The sequence below is a fragment of the Pteropus medius genome, unplaced genomic scaffold (genome assembly GCF_902729225.1).
Source record: "Pteropus medius unplaced genomic scaffold, Ma_sr-lr_union100, whole genome shotgun sequence".
Classification (NCBI taxonomy): Eukaryota; Metazoa; Chordata; class Mammalia; order Chiroptera; family Pteropodidae; genus Pteropus; species Pteropus medius.
Window position 1 is genome coordinate 1,534,104 of NW_024349799.1, and position 19,919 is coordinate 1,554,022.

Sequence of the window (19,919 nt, forward strand, 5' to 3'; positions counted from 1 at the left end):
AAACTATTATTTGTTATGGTAGTTTTTCTTGTGTTATCTATAAAAATAATAAAGTAACTAAGTCCGAGGGGAAGAATGCAACATGCAAGAATTTGAAAACGGGCTTATTTAACTTTATTCCCTATCAAAAATTTCTCATTTATTCTCCATAAAATAAATGTAAGAAAAATCAAAGATATGTTTGCCTTTTGCTCTCAAACTGAAAAATATTTATAACTGATAAAATTGATTGTTTTATTTTCCAGTTTCTGTTTAAACAGTAATTTAATCCCAAAGCATGTATTGAGCAACTACCATGTAATGACAATTATCCTAGTTGCTAGAAAAATCTTCTTCATCTTTGTCTGCATATCAGAATAAACTGGTTAGTATTTTTAAAGTAGAAGATGCTTGGGTCCTCAGAGAATCAGATTCAACTTATGTGGAATGGGACCAAGATGCTGGTATATTTAAAATACTCTATGATATGCATCTAGGGTTCTGAACCACTACACTAGAGATATAGGAAGGAATAAGATCTAATTATTGCTCTCAAGGCTTTGGCCATCTAAAAAGGAAGGTGTCCTAATAAGCTTGTGCCACCAAAACTAAAAACTCAATTTATATATATAAATTCTATGGTATGTATATATATGAGGTTGATTGTACCAGATTACAAATATTGATTTCTATTTGTTCTAAATACAGATTACTACTTTCAAAATCATCTTCAAAATGTTAAAAATGACTTCAATATATTATTATCATGAAAATATGTATTTAGCAAAGTATCACTTATTAGAATTTTACATTATGGAAAAACCTCATCTAATTGGAACATGACCAAGAACCAGATATTAAGTATATGCACACATGTATGTATGTACACACACTCACACATACACACATACAAGCTACAAGAGGTAAGCTAAAGTTCATACATTTAACCCCACGAAGTTTATTATACAGTTCACTAAATTTTTTATTTCATAGGGATATTTAATTTCTGGGTTCCATGAAGAATATACATATATATACACATATATGTATATTCATATATATATACAGATATATATATGTATATATATAGATATATATAGTATGATCATTCAGTTCTAACTCTGAAACCCATGCTCTTTCTGATATGCTATAACAAGTCTTAAAAACATATATGAGGAAATTTAACAAGATGTGAAAACTTCTTTGATATGGGTTATTTAAATTTTGCTGAAAAGATAAGTAGGGTTCATATTTGCTAATGGCATAACACTTTTATGTAAGTATTCCAACCTGAAGGCTTAAACATTACAAAAATACAAGCAACTTCTCGAAAGAGTCCCCAAATTTGTATATTTCTCTATTAATGGGTACTATAATCTTTCCTCTGCAAAAGGGTGTTCAACTCTCTGAAAAACCAGTTAGAGAAACCAGTCGTTAAGAGTGTAAATGAAGACTTTAATCATGCATAGTCCGAAACCATATTTAAGCATCATGCATTTCTATGCGACCTAATTTTAGGTGTCCTAAAAAGCTGGTGTTATTATGCTATTATAAAAGCCTTAAAGGGTTTCAAAACTTACTGACTTAGCTAGAGATTAATAAAATTAATCAGATGTTTCCTATGCAATTAGGCATTGATAAGAGACTGTCATCTCATTCTATTTTTTTAGACATATTAGAATTTCATATGGACTATTTGCTTCCTGCATACTTCTTTAAAATAAAGTTTTTCTACTGGTTACAAATTATATCCAATTTTATATTCATACTAAACAAAAAAGAATAGTTAACCACTATAATCCGAACATCTAGACTCAATACCTTTTAACATGGCATTGTAATTTAAGTTAGTTCAAATTATATTACATATATATAATTTTAAATCCTGGGGTTTTATTTTCACTGAAAATATCTTAAATATCATTTCCCCATGTTATAACAGAGCTTTTGTTAACATGATTTTAAATACCATATTCTAATCTATCTAATGTCCAACTTACTGAATTGTTGTTTCCAACTGTGGCACAAATTTCATAGCTCCTGTAAGAAACATAAATAGTGTTAAATGAGGTATCAGTCAAAGGCTTAAAGTGATGTGGAGGCCTTAGTTGATCAATCAATCAACATGTAATTTATTTAGCATCTTTGGTGTGTCTCATGTTGAACTATGAGCTATGAAGAATGACGTAGTTCTGAAGTAGGAGAATGGGGCGTGGGTAGGAATGAGGGGGCAGTGCCGTGGTCCTATGGAAAGAGCACCCGACTGATCCCTGAGTCCTGGGTTCTCATCCCAGCTGCATCACCCAGTGCCCTGTAACTGACATTGGGCAAATTATCAGTCAAATTGCTCTGAGCCCATTCTCTCTATCCTTAAATGAAATAATTCACATAAGCCTCTTAGCAAGGTCTCAGAATTATAGAAAATACTCATTTATTTTTATAGTCACTTGCTATGTGATTTAGGGCAAACCCTGAGATTCACAGAGAGTAGGTTTCTTTAAAGCTCCCTAGGGACCACCAGAAAATGTGGGAGAGGTCCTAGGCAAGGAAGGTAAGTGAAACTCAGTACCTTACAGAAAGACAACACATACATAATCATTAACACATTGTGTGACTGTCATTGTGCCACATATATAAGTATACACATGGATTATCTTATATAACCTCTCAAAGACTTCATGGATCACTTTAGTCATGTAGCTGAGGAAATTAAGGCTAGAAAGCTTAAGTAACTTTCCCAAGCTCACTAAATATATGAGTAGCCCAGCCAGGGTCCAAATCAAGCAAATTGACTTCAGAGGAAGCCCTTGTATACTGTATTTCCCTGATAGTAAAAAGGGAAAAAAGAAAAAAGGAGCATGGAAGGAAGGAAGGAAGGAAGGAAGGAAGGAAGGAAGGAAGGAAGAAGGAAGGAAGGAAAGGAGGAGGGAGGGAGGGAGGAGAGAGGGAGGAAGTTGGAAGGGAGAGAGGGAAGGAGGGAGTGGAGGGGAGGGGGAGAGGGAAAGGGCAAAGGAGGAAAGAAGAGACAGAGGGAATCATGTTGTAAAACAGGAATAATGCTTAATAATTAGTAAATACCACTTAATTTATCTTATTTGGAAATCTAACTTTTCAAATAACGTTTGCTTTGATTGGGATTAATTTAGTTAAAAAAATAAATGTTTTAAGAGACCACTACATAATCAGGAACTATGTTAGACAGAGGAGTTACAAATATGAATAAACCAGGCATGATCCCAACTCTTCGAAAGTAGATACAGGAATGTGAAGAAACAGGTGCAAGGGCGAGTGTAAAAATGTACATGTACCAGGTTTCAAGGCAGCTCAGTGGCTATTAACTGAATCATTCTGTGGGAAGAAGGTTGAGGTTGTCTGAATCTTGGGATGAGGAAGAACTTCACAGAGGAGATATAACTTGAAAAGTACTTGAAAGGATAAATAGGAATTTTCCAAGTCGCCAAGGGAGGAAAAGGCATTCTGGGCAGAGGGAACAATGCATCCAAAAGGATATTGTTATGAACCAGTGTGGGGTATTTTAGAGTCAACATTTGGTTTCAGCCCTGCTGGCCATTGAAAGAAGCATTGAGAAAGTGTCAGCAGGTATGATAAGAGAGGTAGACCTGAAGTATCATTTAAAAGAGTCATCAGAGGTTTGGTTTAACCAAAACACTCATTCTACTCTGTTTCGAATACTGGAGTTTTACTAGATTAAATTACATTTTCCAGCCATATACATAAAACCTTGACATGAAAGGCAACTACGCTATATGTCATTTTGTAAGTGCACATTCAGTGAACAGTAAGCTGTCTCTTAAATGACCTTCACCTAACCAACTCACCCAATTAACTCCTGCATTCCATTCCCTCTGTAAATCCTACTGACTGATGCTTGTAACACATTGAATACTCATAGCTAGTAGATAGTTTTCTATGCACTTCTGAATCCAGTAGTTCAGTTAGGAATATATTTGGCTGCAAGGATCAGAAAATCCCACAAGATTTTTTTTCCACCTTATAAGAAGAGGTAGGCAGTTACAGTTCAGTAACTATATGTGCCACTATCAAAGACATGAGATTGCATTGGCCTCTCCTTCGTGTTACAAAATGGCTGCTGAAGTTCCAGCTATCGTGTCCATGTCTTTCTCAGCATGGAAGGAAAAAAAAAAACAACAGAAGGAAAAAAAGGGGTAATGGTATTACCAATTACATTGGTTATTTTGTATCAGAAAAGCAAAAGTTTCTCCAAAATCCTCTGCAGGAGACTTTCCCTTAGGTTTTATCGGTCAAAACTGTGTCTCCCTGTGGCCATTAGCTTCAAAGAAGGCTGCAGAACTGAGAACAGGATCGTAATTGGACTTCATGATTAATTGCCCAGAGTTGGATACATTGTACACCAAATAAATGTGGTAATCTGTTAGTGAGAAAGGATATTGGATAAGGCAACCATTATAAATGCTCCATCCACCAGATGAGATTTTGTTTGCCTAAATTAATTATAAGTTTCTAAATTCATATATGATAGTTGTATTTATAGTTGTAGTTATTATATTTAATTGCATTGATATAAATGAATGAAAGATGATCATGAAAAAGAAGTTATTTTATCCATTAAAAATAAATGGAATGGTTAAAGAAGTACAAATTAGTAGTTGATAGACGGTCACAGGGATGGGGAGCACGGCATAGGGAATGCAGTCAGCATTAATGTGATGGCTAGGTGGAGGGTCAGGGGAGAGAAAGAACAACCAGGGGATCGTTTTATAAACTATATAAACGTCTAACCAATGTACTGTATACTGGAAACTAATAATAAAATTAAATTTAAAAATAAAAATAAATGGTATGTTTGGGAATAGCTTAAAGTAGCTGTAGTAGCAGAATAGTGAACGCCCAGAAATGTCCATGCCCTACTACCCAGATCTGTGAGTGTGTTATGTTACATGGTAATGTATCTAGATGGGCCTAACATAACAACAAGCATCCTTTCAAGTGAAAGTAGGAGAATTTAGAAGCAGTAAGAGTGATAAAATGCAAGAAAGACTCAACCGATCATTGACAGCTTTCTTGATGGAAAGGGACACCATAAGCCAAAGAACCACAGGCAGCTTCAAATGACTGGAAAAGCCGAGGAAAATGCATTCTCTCCTAGAGTCTCTTGAAAGGAATACAGCCTTGCTGACACCTTGATTTTAGCCCATTTTAGACTTCATCTCCGGAACTGTATATATAAAATTTGTGTTGTTTTAAGTCACTAAGTTTGTGGTAATTTGTTTCAGCAACAATAGGAAACTAATAAAATAGCTTAAAAATGGTTATTGAATTAGATATAGGAAGTAAACCGTAAAACATTTGGGGAGAAATCATGAAAGTCTAAAAGAGTTCTGTACCCAAATTGCTTTGCATTTGTCTTTAAGTTCTTGTCCCCCTTTTGAAGATAGCAAAATTAAAAATTGTGAAAGATGTATTATTAGTATGCTTTATGCAAGAAAAAAAACAAGGAACTCCATCGGGCGTAACTATAGTCATAAAAAAGCCCTTGACTCTATAACAAAGAACTAGCAAATAAATGAAAACTTATCTCCTTTGGTTAAAATAAAACAATGAAGATGTTAACGTATGCTTTCATAAGATTCTCTGCTGTAACTGACTTCTGGATTAACCAATCGGAAATTTCATTCATTCATTCATTGTCTACTTATTCACCCATTTATTTAACAAACATCGATGAGTAACTACTTCGTGCCAGTCAATGCAGGATGCAAAAATAAACAAAGCATAATCTTATCAGGAAGACACAGAAAACCAATGCTAGAGACATTTTAAGAACTACCAGGAAAACTCTATGTCAGATGGGGAACTTTACTTCCCAACAAGAAAAGAGAAATACTATAGCATCCAATCCCTGACATCCATTACTGAGTGATGTGAACAATTTTGGGCTGGGAGTGATTTATAACAATCACAGGGGAAATTGTAACAGAGCTTATTTTTATGTTTCTTTCCAAAAGTATTACCTGTATTGTTTAAAATGCACACCATAATATTTGAAACATGGCTATCTCTTTGCTAACTGCAAAGAGAATAAAACTGTTTTGTTGGGCTTGGCACTTTCCAAAGCTCTGGGAGTTTATCATCAAAATAAAAACCTATTGTTCAGGGAGAGGTGAATTGCAAGAACATCAAGAGTCCTGGAGGAGATGATTCATTTGCAGTCCTATTTGGCAGGATGTCAACTCTGTGAGCTTTTCCATGCCCTGAAATGCTGAAGTCACAAATGTTTGTTCTGATCGGTTTTTATCTCCTTGGCCTCTCCTCACCAGTCCGGCCAATTTACCATGCTGAGCTGGCCTCCAGGCTCTGCTTGAATTTTTAATGAGTGTATTGCCTCCTTCTTCCCCTTGCCTCTGAGATATCTTCGCTATGCCTGAATGGGTTCAAGATGGTGTAGGAGCAATGGAATTAGGCTGTCAGCACAGCTCTGCTTAATATGTTGTTAGTCTGCCTTTGTTTGAGGGATTCATCTTTCTTAAATTCTCAGTGCTCTTCGGCACCACTGAACAGAATAACATTAGCGTGTGCTTGTCATTATATCACTAGTTAGACATACTCTTCTTTAGCAGGAGAAAACTCAGAGCAATAGCACTCATTAGCTTCTTACATTAAAGCCATGACAAAAGCCAGGTTGGAGTGTGAAAACTCATTTACACCTGCTGGAAGGGGATCATTAGCCAGCCAAATGATTAGAAGGAGCGCAAGCCCAGGCACTGGGAAGGACAAGAGGGTCCCAGCATTCCGAGTCTTGAAGCTTTTACTGCCAATGGTTGTTGAGCACTTAAAGATTCTGATCCCAGAATCAGAATCAGTTCCATGACAAATCTGAAGTGACACAGTCCTGAATTACCCCAGGGATTTTTCTTCACTCTAAGAAGGGCAAGGTCAAGAACATGCTATTGATCAGAAAGTGCCAAGATTATGGTGATTAACAAACTCTTCTCAGATTTGGCTTGCTTTGCTTCAAGAGTCCTTGTGTTGTGGGGTGTATTTTTCTCTTATCCATTTCTCTTTGTGTGTGTGTGTGTGTGTGTGTGAGGAGTGGAGTTGGAGGATAATATGGTCACATTGTTTTTTTTTTTTTAATGGAACTAATTGATGCACAATTAAGGACAAACACACAAAATTATAGACCATCTAGTCCAACACTCCAGGTAGGCAGTGGCTTGCAAGAAACTCACGTATCCTTGTCATGAAAGCAGTAGGCAGACAAGCTGCTCCTTCACCGTCCCTCTCTTCTCCTTCTTACCTCATTCTAATTCTCATTTCCTTCTGTGAATGGGCAGAGAGCAGAGGCACAAGGCCACTAGTCAACACTGTTTCACTGAGGCAATGTGATGCCAGTTTTCCCTTCTTATAGGTGCCCCCCAATCTTTTAAATAAATTTAAGTTTTTCCCATCATTTGACATGAAAGGGGGAAGGGGACTGATACGCCACCCATGAAATCCCTACTCAGACATATTTGTCATTTCTACTCTTCTCTGTCTCATGACCTGAGAGCAGAAAAGGAAGTGAGCAAGTTCAGCTGGTTCTTAACAAAGCCTGATGCACAGATATGGCCCCGGCTCTTGTGGCTCCTGCTCACCTCTTTCTTGAGACTGTTGGGTACTTAATGCATCTTCATCCCAAGTTTTGGAGCTCTGTTAGCATCCAGAGAAAAGAGGTAAAGAACCACTTAACATCTCTTCCATGAATCCAGCTTAAGAGCTAGTCCTGCCTTCCTTGTTGGCAAGTTTAATAATACAACCTTCCTTGTGATTCAGCAATAACTCAGCTCAAATCTGGACCCAACCAAGCTCCTGAACAAGTGGTAATGCTGAAGGCAGTAAGAAGACTCCCTAAGGAGACTTTGGAAGAACTAACTCCACCCCCAAGCCCAGCAAACATCTGCTCCTGACAGTTTCTCAGAAATCACAACAATTTGAGTTGAAGGAAAGGGAGGGAGGGAGAGTTTGACAGGTCTGTCTTTCTTTTGGTTGAATAATCACTGCTGTCCTAACTGTTTAATTAGAGAAGAAAGAGAAAGGCTCTCTTTCTGGATGAAGGATGAAAAAAAGGTTACCTAGACTGAAAAATATACACAGAACCTTCGGGTTGTCATCACTATCACCAACCTTACTTCTTACATTTTGATAAGAAAGAAATTGGAAATTGAGGACTGAGGACAATTTAATTTACCAGCAAAATGTCTCTAAAGGAGTTTTGGCAAGGTAGTAGTTCTGACTTGGGCTCAGAGAGATGTTTGGTACACTACAGACAAAGAAGAGAAGAAGCCTAGGTGAACCTGATTTCAGTTATGGATAAGAGTCTTCAAATGAGAAGTGTGTAGGTCACTTGTCTTACGCCAAAAATATATTAAATCAGCCTTGTAAAGAGAGATTCTAACATTGCTTTTACTTAATCAATTCCCTTCTCAGAGCTCAAAAAAGATTATAAGCTAATCCAAATGTTATTACTTTTAATTTCTTTTCCCAAACCAGATTTTACTCTCCCAGAGAAAACAGGCCTCAGAGAAAGCACATGTGGCCAGTCATAGGATAAAAGAAATCTCCAAACTCAGGAACTCTAATATTCTGTTTGCTTGGATAGTGAGAATATCAACAAATATTAAGCCTCTACGTGAAAGCTCTTAGTACTTTCTAGAATTTTTATAACTCTCCACGTTTATAAAGTACATTCCCCCATATGACCTCATTTAGAACTTAGAACAATCCAGTAAAATTTTATAGATTAAGAAGCAAACACATAATGTATAAGGGATTTGCTGAATGTCTCAAAGCCAGTAGATGGCAAAGCTGGATCTTGAAATAGGCATTGTGAATCCATTTCCCATACCATATTTTTCCCCTTTATTAGCTCATTGAGTTGTCCAATATCCTTCCTACCCATTCCAATTTACTTTGTTTTGTTTTGTTTTGTTTTTTTACTTTTGTTCGCCTGATACAGAGATCCCACTTAAGTCGGGGTCATCACTTCACTATTCCCTCACAGAAGCCAAGACAATATTAGACATTAAATAAATACTTATCTGATAAATGAATGTATATACCATTTACCGAGAATACATTTCAAGTGCCTTACTAGGTGTTTTTACATATCCAATTTTGTGTGATCTTTAAAACATCTCTATGAGGTGTCATCCCCATATTACAGGTGAGGAAACTAAGGCCCAGAAAAATTAGAGCTTTCCTCAGGTCACTCAACTAGAATATACAAGTGAATTTCCTCTACTTGGGATTACCTCTAGGTTTATTTCCATATCTCTCCCTATACCTCTCCTTACCCAGTTTCTAAATCTGTACCGACCGTCCAACGCAAGAATCACTAGTGATGTGTGAATATTAAGCACTTAAAATGGGACTAGACCAAAATGAGATGTGCCATTATGTATACAAAATGCACCAGATGTCAGACTTAATTTGAAAAAGAGCGTAATATATTGATCATATATTAAAATCATAACATCTTAGATAGAGTAAATTAAATAAAATATATCATTAATTTCTCCTCTTCTTTTTATTTTGTGGCTACTGGAAAACTGAAAATTATATATATATATAAAATTATATATATAATTATATATATATATATATATATATATATATATATATATATATATATATATATATATATATGGCTCACATTTGTGCCTTGTGCTATATTTTCATTAGATAGTGCTGGTCTAAATATTTCCCACAGCCTTTAGAATTTTACCTCTCAAATATTTAAACATATAACCCTTCTTTAAATTTCTAAGTCACTTGAAATATGTACCATGAAATGTAGTACTTCTTTATATTTGTTCCTAGTTCTTTAGAGAAAGAGTTAAGGAACAAAAATATTTCACTAATCTCTCATTAATTTGATTCAATTTTTGTGTGAACCCAAATTCTCATTCTCTTCTTCTACTTGGGATTACCTCCTATCCCTCCTCCCCCACCCATCTCTGCCTAATAATAAGTACTAATAAGTACCATTTAAAAAGTATCTATGATTGTATTAGTCAGAATAGGCTAGAATATGTTGCAGTAACCAATTACCCCAAAAACTTAATGACAAAAGTTCATTTTGGTCACTGCTTTCCACTTTCTTAATCTCTCTCTTTATTTCTTATAGAGAGAACAGGTCACTCGACTCAGCCAACCAAGTGAATTTGGAGCCATATCCTTATATAGACAGCGGCATAAAACTCACTGCAGGTATGAGTTTCTCCCTGAGTATTGGCTTAATACTCCAGGTTGCTTTGATTTTTATGATTCCTCCATATAGATGCTTTCATCATCACCACTAAGAGGAAGAGTATAAAAAACTAAATGCTTCAATTCAGAAGTGATATGTGTCACTCTTATAGTATTTCATTGGCTAGAGAAAGCCACATGGCTAGGCTTTGCTTTAAAGAAATGGAGAACAATTCTATGTATCTAAAATAGGGGATAACTGGATATTGGTGAATCATAGTTATGTCTACCATATACTCCTTGCTGAGTATTGCAGTAAGGGGCCTTATGTTAAATATTTCTAATTTTCATAACAATCTTCTAAAATGAGTATTGACATCATTAAACAGAGGAAGAAAAGGAAGATTAAATAAGTTGCCCAAATTCACAGCAAATCAGTAGCTGAGTCGGGGTTTAGCCAGAACCAATCTCCCTGGCTTCAGAACCTGCAAATTTCTAAATTTCTCTCTCAGTCTAACAGAATCATTCATTCCCTCCAGCATCTCTTTTAGCATTTGGTTCGAATTCATAAATTTTTATAATTTATTCTTCATAATTAATTGTCTGTGTGGTTGACCTTCCAGCCATACTCTGAGCATCTAAAGGGAGATGATTATCTTTCTACCTTTTGTGCCTAAAAGAGTACAGGACAGGGTTGTGGCTTTAATTGAATGACTACATTGATCCATTTTTCAAAGAATACTATAGAACCACCCAAACATGTAAACTTTATTCTATAGATCTTACAAAATTTAAAGTTATAGCTGTATGAAAGGACATTTGTATGTGACAACCCTAAGGGGAGAAGTTTTTACAGAGTAATCAGGTTTTAGTTAAGCAAATAGTCAACTGAAGGAAAAAATCTCTTCAGGAAAACTGACTCAGTGTGATCCTAACAGTCATGCCAGTCAAACCCAGGGATCCGTGCACAGCCACCCGGCAAGACAAATGCAGCCTCACTCATTTGCTTGCATATTACTGTCTAGGCTGCTTTTGTGCTATAATGACAGAGATAAGTACTTGCAACAGGGATCCTATGGCCTGCAACAGGAAAACTATGTGGCCCTTTACAGAAAAAGTATGCTAACCCCTGGTGAAACCAGTCTTTTCTTGAGACCTAATCAAGGAAAGTAGCCATATCAAAGCAAAACTTGAATCAGGACCTTCATTAGAGAAGGAGGTTTACAAAGCCCTCCCACCAAGGGCAAACAACAATGTACCTGTAGTCAAATAAAGTTGGATTCTTTGAGCTCATTTCAACAGGGGTGAGAGCACACCACAAGGAACTGTAAAGGGCCTCTGAAAGAGTATTAGGAGAGACTTAAAGTATTTGTGAATGTGTTAGATGATTTCGGAGTAGGTTTAAGACAATGTAGTTTTGCTCTGCATTGGGCACTGCCAGAAGTAAGAAAAAATTCTGTGATTAGGTATTTGCATTAGTCAGGTTCTCCAGAGAAACCAAACCAGTAGGAGATTGGATGGATGGATGGATGGATGGATGGATGGATGGATGGATGGATGGATGGATAGATAGATAGATAGATAGATAGATAGATAGATAGATAGATAGATAGATAGGTAGGTAGATAGATAGATAGAATGAGATTTATTACGAGAAATTGGCTCACACTGTGATGGAGGCTGAGAAAGTCCCGTGAGCTTCTATCTGCAAGCTGGAGACCAAGGAAAGCTGGTGTATTACTAAATATGGGTCCAAAGGCCTGAGAACCAGGGGAGCCGATAATGTAAATTCAGTTCCAAGGGTCAGAGATGATATGAAATGTCCCAGCTCAACCAGTGAGGCAGGAAAATAAGGGTGAATTCTTCCTTCTTCTGACTTTCATTTTATTCAGGCCCTCACCAGATTGCATGATGACCACCCTCACCAACTCAAATGCCAGCCTTATCCATAAGCTTCTCCAAGGCTACACCATAGGTAAGAAGCAGCAGTGACTCATATTAGCTGAGATAGGGAGATGTTGGATGATTATTGTGGTCTGGACAGCGTGTTCTTGGTTTTGTCTCTGCCTCAGATTACGGAGCGGTATTGCTTTGACTTGTTCCATCAAGATTACAGAGTGACCTTTTCTGATATTGGGTTCTGTGAAACCGTTTATGTTCTGCAGGAGAACACCATGACCCAGTTCAGGTGACAAAGACTGATTTTGTCTCTCTCAGAACCTCACCTCTCTCTGCCTTTGGCCACCGCCCTCTACTTTCTTAATCTCTTTTATTTCTTGTAGAGACAATAAGTTACTTGACTCAGCAAACTGAATGACTGTAGAGCAATATTTCTCTATGGATACTCAACAGAAAGCAAAATCGACTCTTAAATTAGTGTCTTAGAAAGAGTAGGAGTTTTGAAGGCAGACCAGAGTTGAAAATCCAAGTTCTATCATCTTCAAAAACTATGTCATTTCTAAAAAATCTTAAAATCGCTTTATTTTTCTTATACATAAAACAAGAAAGCTGTTGTAAAGATTATGTAAAATGATGTTTGTGTAAACACAAAGCATAGTATCCATCACATAAGAAGGGTTCAATAAGTGCTAGCTATAATTAATAGCAAATAACAAAAAGCATTTCCTAAATCAAATATTTCAATTTAATGACCATGAGCAATAAAGTGGCTACAAATACAATACTGTTAATTGGTAGAGAACAAGTTTACCTTTTTTTGTGATAGACTGTTTAGTGACCAAAAAGTATATATTGCAAAATAGCATTTAGGGTACACTCTCGTTTTATGCGTAAAATATCTTCGAATATTGGCAAAGTTGACTATTTTTATATACCTATCGGTTATTCATATTTCTCCTTCTATATGCTGAATATTCACATTCTTTGGCCATTTTTATCAAGTTGTTGTTTTTCCTGTATTACTAAGTCTAAAATACTTAGAAAGGGAACTTGTTGATTACTTTCCTTCAAAAACTTTCTGTGGTGACACATTGACAAGGAGGAGAATCACATTGTCTGACTAGTTGGCTACTTGACAATTCACATTGAAAAATGTTATAAAAATGAAATAAAATTACAACTAAAAAAATTTATAGCACCAAGAAGAGCTCATCTTGACTGTGAGCTACAGATATCAAGTAGATTAAGCCAATGGAAGGGAAATACTATGGGCCATCTGCTTTTCACTCAATTGTTCTTAGAGCTGACAAATATGTTACAAGCCATTAAAAACTCTTTAGCTGGCCATACATAAATTATGGTCTTAATTAGTTGGTTCAATTTTGATATGGGTGGTGTATGGTACACCAGATGAAAAAGACTAGCTCTGCCTGACTTTAGGATGAGTTCACATTAAAATATTGGCAGCAGGGCAAATATGTCTCAATTACATGGTCCATATGTGACCAAAGAGGCCGAGGAGTTTTAGGTGACATCAGAGCACATGGAAACCTAGAGAAATGTGACAGTCCCACTGGAATCCTGCTACTTTACCAAGTGCTCAATAACAGATGGGATATTTAAAAAATAACAATAACAGATGGGATGTAAAATGTTTTTCTGCATGTATGTTTTTCTTAATGATTGCCAAGGGATAGAATTAATATACGTTTAATGCAATTAACTGTGGCCAAGAGTTGCAAAATAAAATTTAAACATTATAATTATTTATTCAAACAAGTTCAGACAGTTTATAGTAGACTCATTTTTAGCGACTGAAAATTTGGGGTGGAAACTAACGCAATTCTAGGAATTTGGAGTTTCTAGAAGAATAAGTTAGAAAGAAAATAATTTTACTTCCAAAAAGAAATGAAACAAAACAAAACTAAAACAAAAACAAACAAACAAAAAATAGCACTTGCTGAATTCTGCGACATGAGATTAAGAGGACAAATTTCCTCATGTAAGGCTCTTACAGTTGATGGCAGAGGTGTAAGTAAACAGATATACAATTTTGTGGCAAGAACTAGACTAAAATCTATTTAGGGTAGGACTGAAGCATAAAAAAGGTAGTGATCACCTAAGAAAGACCTGTCAGAGCAGTGGATGCTATTAAGACCCCGCCAAAATCCCCTTTACTAGCTGGTGCACCCAAGCCCTGGCTGTCAAGTGCTGGCTGATGATAATTCATAGTTCTCCTCTCCTCTGGAGAATTACCTACCCAAAGGAGAACTGCCTCCTTAACGCATTCTGCATATCACCCAGATCTTAGGCAATAACTAACTGGTGATAACCAAAGTTCCCATGGCTCAAGATGGACCTACTCTTGAGTATGGGGTGCAATTTGTGCTCCAGACTTTCCCTAAGGGATCGATTAGATGGAAGCTAGTCTCCAGCTCACACCACATTCTTGCTTAGCTCTTTCTGCCCCTGACAAAAACTGACAAACTTATTGTAGTAGATGACGAGACAGAAACTTTGTAGCAAAGCTCACTAATGCTAGGAGCTCTTTGACTGTACATATACTTCTGCTTCCCTTACTCTCCTCTTCTCCTGTGAGCCCACCCTCAGTAATTCACTTGAATAGGAATTCTTACCTCAGATGCTGTTTCTTGGGAATCTCACCTAAGACAATAGTTTTTGTGGACCAACGGACCAACCTAAGTGTTAAGATACATGCATCTTTTCAATCTAATAATAAATTCAGTTACAGGAATGAAATCTTTTCATTAAGCTTTCCCCCTTCACCTTGTATAAAGATAAATAATGCCTAGACCATAATGCATTAAAAGTCATATACTTCTTTGATATATACTTAGTCCCTTTTCTCCCCCACAGTACTTCAGTATAGAAAGTCTATTTAGCTCTTTGTATTTAATTTGCCTTTTTTGGCCCAAGCTTCTAAATTTAATCTCAAGTAGATGATGTCTCTTTTATGTTGGGGAGATCAAGCCTACTTTTATCAAAAGAGCTTCTTTCTAATCCAGGAGCCCTTGATTTTTGTGACACTAAGTAATTGAAAAGCATCAAACAGCAAAATATATTTTTAGTGTAGTCTGAAACCCTAAATAACTGATAGGAGGTCTGTGGACACTCTGAACAGTGTGGTAAAGTAGTTGCTGTTTGCTTTTTCCCCACTCTGTCCCCAGGTCTCTGTCCTCATGTCAAAGGAGAAACGAGGCTTTAACAAATCATTTAAGCCTGAATCCTTACTACATGCTTGACTCCCCAGCTGAACATCTTGATCTGGTCATTCAAACTATGCATGAACATTCCAGAGTCAAGAAACTCAATGCAATCCTTTTTATCCTAAAGCCATAGAATATTTTAAAATAGTGAATGCTACAGACTGACAGATCCAGGGTCTTCATTTCATTTGATGAGAAAGTTAAGATCAAAGCTGGAAAATTCCCTCAGTGACATATAGATACGACATGATTTGTCATATGGTGCCACTAGATCCTCTTTTTCTGGATTTCTGGCTTTCCATTCTTGCTCTGCCTTGCTCAAAAAGAAAACAAAACAAAAACAGCTGACAAACTCAGTGTAGCAGATGATGAGCTAGAAACTTTGTAGCAAAGCTCATTAATGCCAGGAGCTCTTTGACTGTACATATAAACATTGGCTGTGAAGATTAAGAATATGCGCCAAATGTATTAGGCAATCTGCCCATGTTGTGAAGCTTCACTTCTGTTTGACTATGAAAGGCTTAATCATTAACTTGTCTCACCTGATACTTCATAAGGTAGCCAAATAAAATGATCTCAGAGCTTAAATTCCAACTTGTTTCTGGTGTTATTTCTCAAGAATAGTTATTCTAAGTTGTAAATCTTACAATTTTAAGGTCAAAAGTGGAATTTCTGTTTTCCTACAATGTGGCTAAGGAAATAGCATCCCATTTCGCATTTCACATTTTTTAAGGTACAGCCCTTAAAATACATTTATTCATTCAATCATTAAATATTAATGAGTACCTATTAGGTACCTAGCACCATGCTGAGTCCTGGGATTCAGGAATTAAAGTACCCCAATGTAGTAGGAGAATTGACAGATAAATAATTACAATATTTTGTGTGCATATAGGCTTTTATGGGGGCATGTACAGGGGTTCCAGGCATTCCTGCTTCAAGGCGATCTCTGGCACTGAATGGGATATGTATATATGTGAGTAACAGGTTCAAAATAATCATTGAATTGACAGTCTGCTAAGTGAAAAGGGGGAAATCATTAAGGCTGCTTAACAGAAGAGATTCACTTAAACCATGTCTCGAAAAACAGACAGGAAAATACCAAGTACAACTTGAAAGATCAAGCGGTCTAGCAATGAAAGTGACCTGTGGACATGTTTGGAGTTGTAAAACAGCAAGACAAGTTCAAGACCTACAGATCTTTTCAGCTGAAGTTTAAGGTGTAGATATAAATGATGAGAGATTAAGAAGTATAGGGAGGAAGGAAACACATCTGTGTTTTTATCTGTGCTGTTGAGAAATGTTAATTTTGTTTTTCTAAACAATGAGCCAGTGAATTTATCTGTGCTGTTGAGAAATGTTAATTTTGTTTTTTTAAACAAGAAATGAGCCAGTGAAGGGTTTTAAGTAGATAGGTGATATGGTCGGGTTTCCCGTATACAGTAGTCAAGGGGATTGATTGCATACTGAGACCCCAGTAGATACCCGAAACTGCGGACGCCACTAGGTTTTTTTCCTACACGTACATACCTATGATAGTTTAACTTATAAATTAGGCACAATAAGAGATGAACAATAACCAATAAATAGAACAATTATAACAATACGCTGTAATGAAAGTGAATGTGGTTTCTCTTAGCTGACGAGCACAAATATCTTTTTCCTTCTTCACAATTTCATAAATAGAAGATTCGTTCAACCTCAGCAAATGATTTTTTTTTCTTTTTAAATTGAGAACTTTCACCTTTTCACTGAAAAGGAGCCCTTCATGGCTCCTTTCTGGCATATCCGAATTACCAGCATCACTACTCTTGTGCTTTGGAACCATTATTAAGAAAAATAAGGGTGACTTGAACACACGCACCAGAATGCCACAACAGCCGATCTGACAAATGAGGTGGCTACTAAGTGTCTAATGGGTGGGTATCGAATAAAGCTTGGACAAGCTGGACAAAGGGATGATTCACTTCTTGGGCAGGATGGAGAGGGAGGCATGAGATTTTATCATGCTGATAAAACTTATGAATTATTTCTGGAATTATTTCTGGAATTTTCCATTTAATATATTCAAACTGTGTTGACTGTAACTGAAAGTGTGAAAAGCAAAATTGCAAATAAGGAATGACAACTGTATGTCTACATATATATGTACATATATATGCATACATGTATATATTATATGTATATATACTGTATATGTATGTGATATATACATGTGTATATATTATGTATTTAAAAAATATATATTTCACAGCATCATCATTGTCATAATTATGCTTTAGTGTATTTGGGATGAAAGTGTGAATTTTGTAATAGATGGTGTTTGAACAGTTGGTTAATCAAGAAGTAAAAAAAGGCAATTGGATTCCCATTAATATTTAAACAATAATAAATTTCAGGTAAAGATCTAAGTGTGAAAACCAAAATTTTAATTCCAAATCATATACAGGACAACACATTTAAGACCTTAGAGAAGGGTATAATTTTTAAAGTAAGAAATGAAAAGGAAAAAGGCTGACATATTTTACTACATCAAAATGCCAAACTTCTGTTCAAATAAAAACACTAAAAATAAAGCTAAAAGACAAGGTAGCTTCCGTGAGAGATATTTGAGATACATGTAACTGATAAAGGACTAGTATCCAGAATTATAAAGAATGCCTATGAATCAGTAAGAAGACAACCCAAGAGAGAAATAGACAAAGGATTTGAATAGGCAAGTCACAGAAAATGAAACCAAAATGTCCAACAGACATTTTAAAAGACTCTCATCTACACTAGTAATTTGGCAAAAGCAAATTAAAACCACAATAAAACATTTCATACCTATTCTAATAAACAAAACTGTAAAAGTCTAACAAGTCCTCCTATGTATAAGAAAACAGGATTTCTCACATATTAGGGGAGAGAGTGAATGCTGGCACAGCCACCATTAAAGACAGTTTGGTAATACTAGTGAAAGCTGGTGTGTATGTCTTCTTACTCAGCATTTCCATTTGTGGATATAATCCCTCAGAAAACTTCAATACATGGAATAAAGGCTTCACAACCAATGCTATTCTTTGTAGCCTTATTTGCATCAGCAAAAAAATTAGAAACAACTCAAATATCCATTTATAGGACAATATATAAAAATTGTGGTGCATTTATATAATCTTTTAAGTACAATAAAACAGATAAATGTGTCTATGGCTATGCTACCCTGAACAAGCCTGATCCTATCTGATCTTGGAAGCTAAGCAAGGTTGGGCCTGCTTAGTACTTGGATGGGAGACCACCTAAGAAGACCAGGTACTGTAGGTGTAAAAAATAAAAAAAAATAAAATAAAAAATAAGGGATTGTAAATTGACAAGTTCCTTGCAATCTGTGAAGTCAACCAAGGGTTGCCTTGCTTAAAAAAAAAAAAGAAAGAAAGAAAGAAAGAAAGGAAAAACAAATAAATGAACTGAAATGGTATTTAGAAACATGGATAAATCTCAAAAACCGAATATTGAACTAAACAAGTACATTATAAATTGACATATGTATGTGATACCAATTATGTAAAGTTTTAAAACATGCCTATTATTACTATGTAGAATACATAAATATGTAACAATTTGTAACAACATGCGTGGAAATGATAAATACAAAAATTCATGACACTTCTGCCAAATCAGCTACCAGTAAGTAACTGTAACGTTTCTTGAGAGCGGAATCAATGTTACACACTGTTATAAATGATTTACATTATTTAATTCTATCATTTAATCACCCAAACAACCTTATAAGATATATGCCATTATTATTTCAAGCTTATAGATAAGGAAACTCAAGCACAGAGAAGATTAAGTAATTTGTCCTTGTTATGTAACTGGTAAATGACAATGCAGAAATTTTAACTCTGCTCCTAACTAGGATATGACAGTAGTTACCTCTAAAGAAAGAGAAGAGAATGAGACCCGGGGAAAGCTTCAACTGAAATGTGCTATTTCATTAAAATTCTGAAGAAACTATGGTAAAATGTTAGGATGATAAAACTAAATAGGGGACGCAAGTGTTCATTATATTACTCTCCTGAACCATCTGTGTATTTATATTAGGAGCAGAAAGAAGGGGGAAAAGGAGGAGATGGTACAAGATGGGGAAGGATGAGAAGGAGGCAGAAGAGGAGGAGAGAGAAAGAGAGACGGCTCCCGGCCCCTTCCCCTCACCCCCGCAGCAGAGTATGGGATGTGTTGGAATGGGGCAAAACTAGAAGCAAGGGAGCAAGTAAGAGATTATAAATATAATCAAGACATTTACTACCACTTGGTGATGATGTGCCTAAAATGAATCAAACTATTTTATTCATGAAAAATCTAAATAATGTGCCTTAAAATTTACAAAATACTCTCTACATATATTACCCTTTAAACATTCCCCATGACCCTGTAAAGCAGGTAATATTATTATCTCCTTAGAAACCTGATGCTTAAGGAAGCATAAAAACTTGTCCAAAACCCCTGCAGCTGAAAGGCGTTGGGATCAGGACTCAGACTTGTGTCCATGGACTTTAAAACCTCTTCTGCCTCTCAAACACGAATAGTTCAAAGAGTTTCACA

General features: G+C 36.0%; 1 pseudogene; it reads left to right on the forward strand.

The window, feature by feature from the left end:
- The first annotated feature begins 18,519 nt into the window (after nt 1–18,519).
- On the forward strand, nt 18,520–18,638 carry LOC120621289 (uncharacterized; annotated as a pseudogene).
- The last annotated feature ends 1,281 nt before the right edge of the window (nt 18,639–19,919 follow it).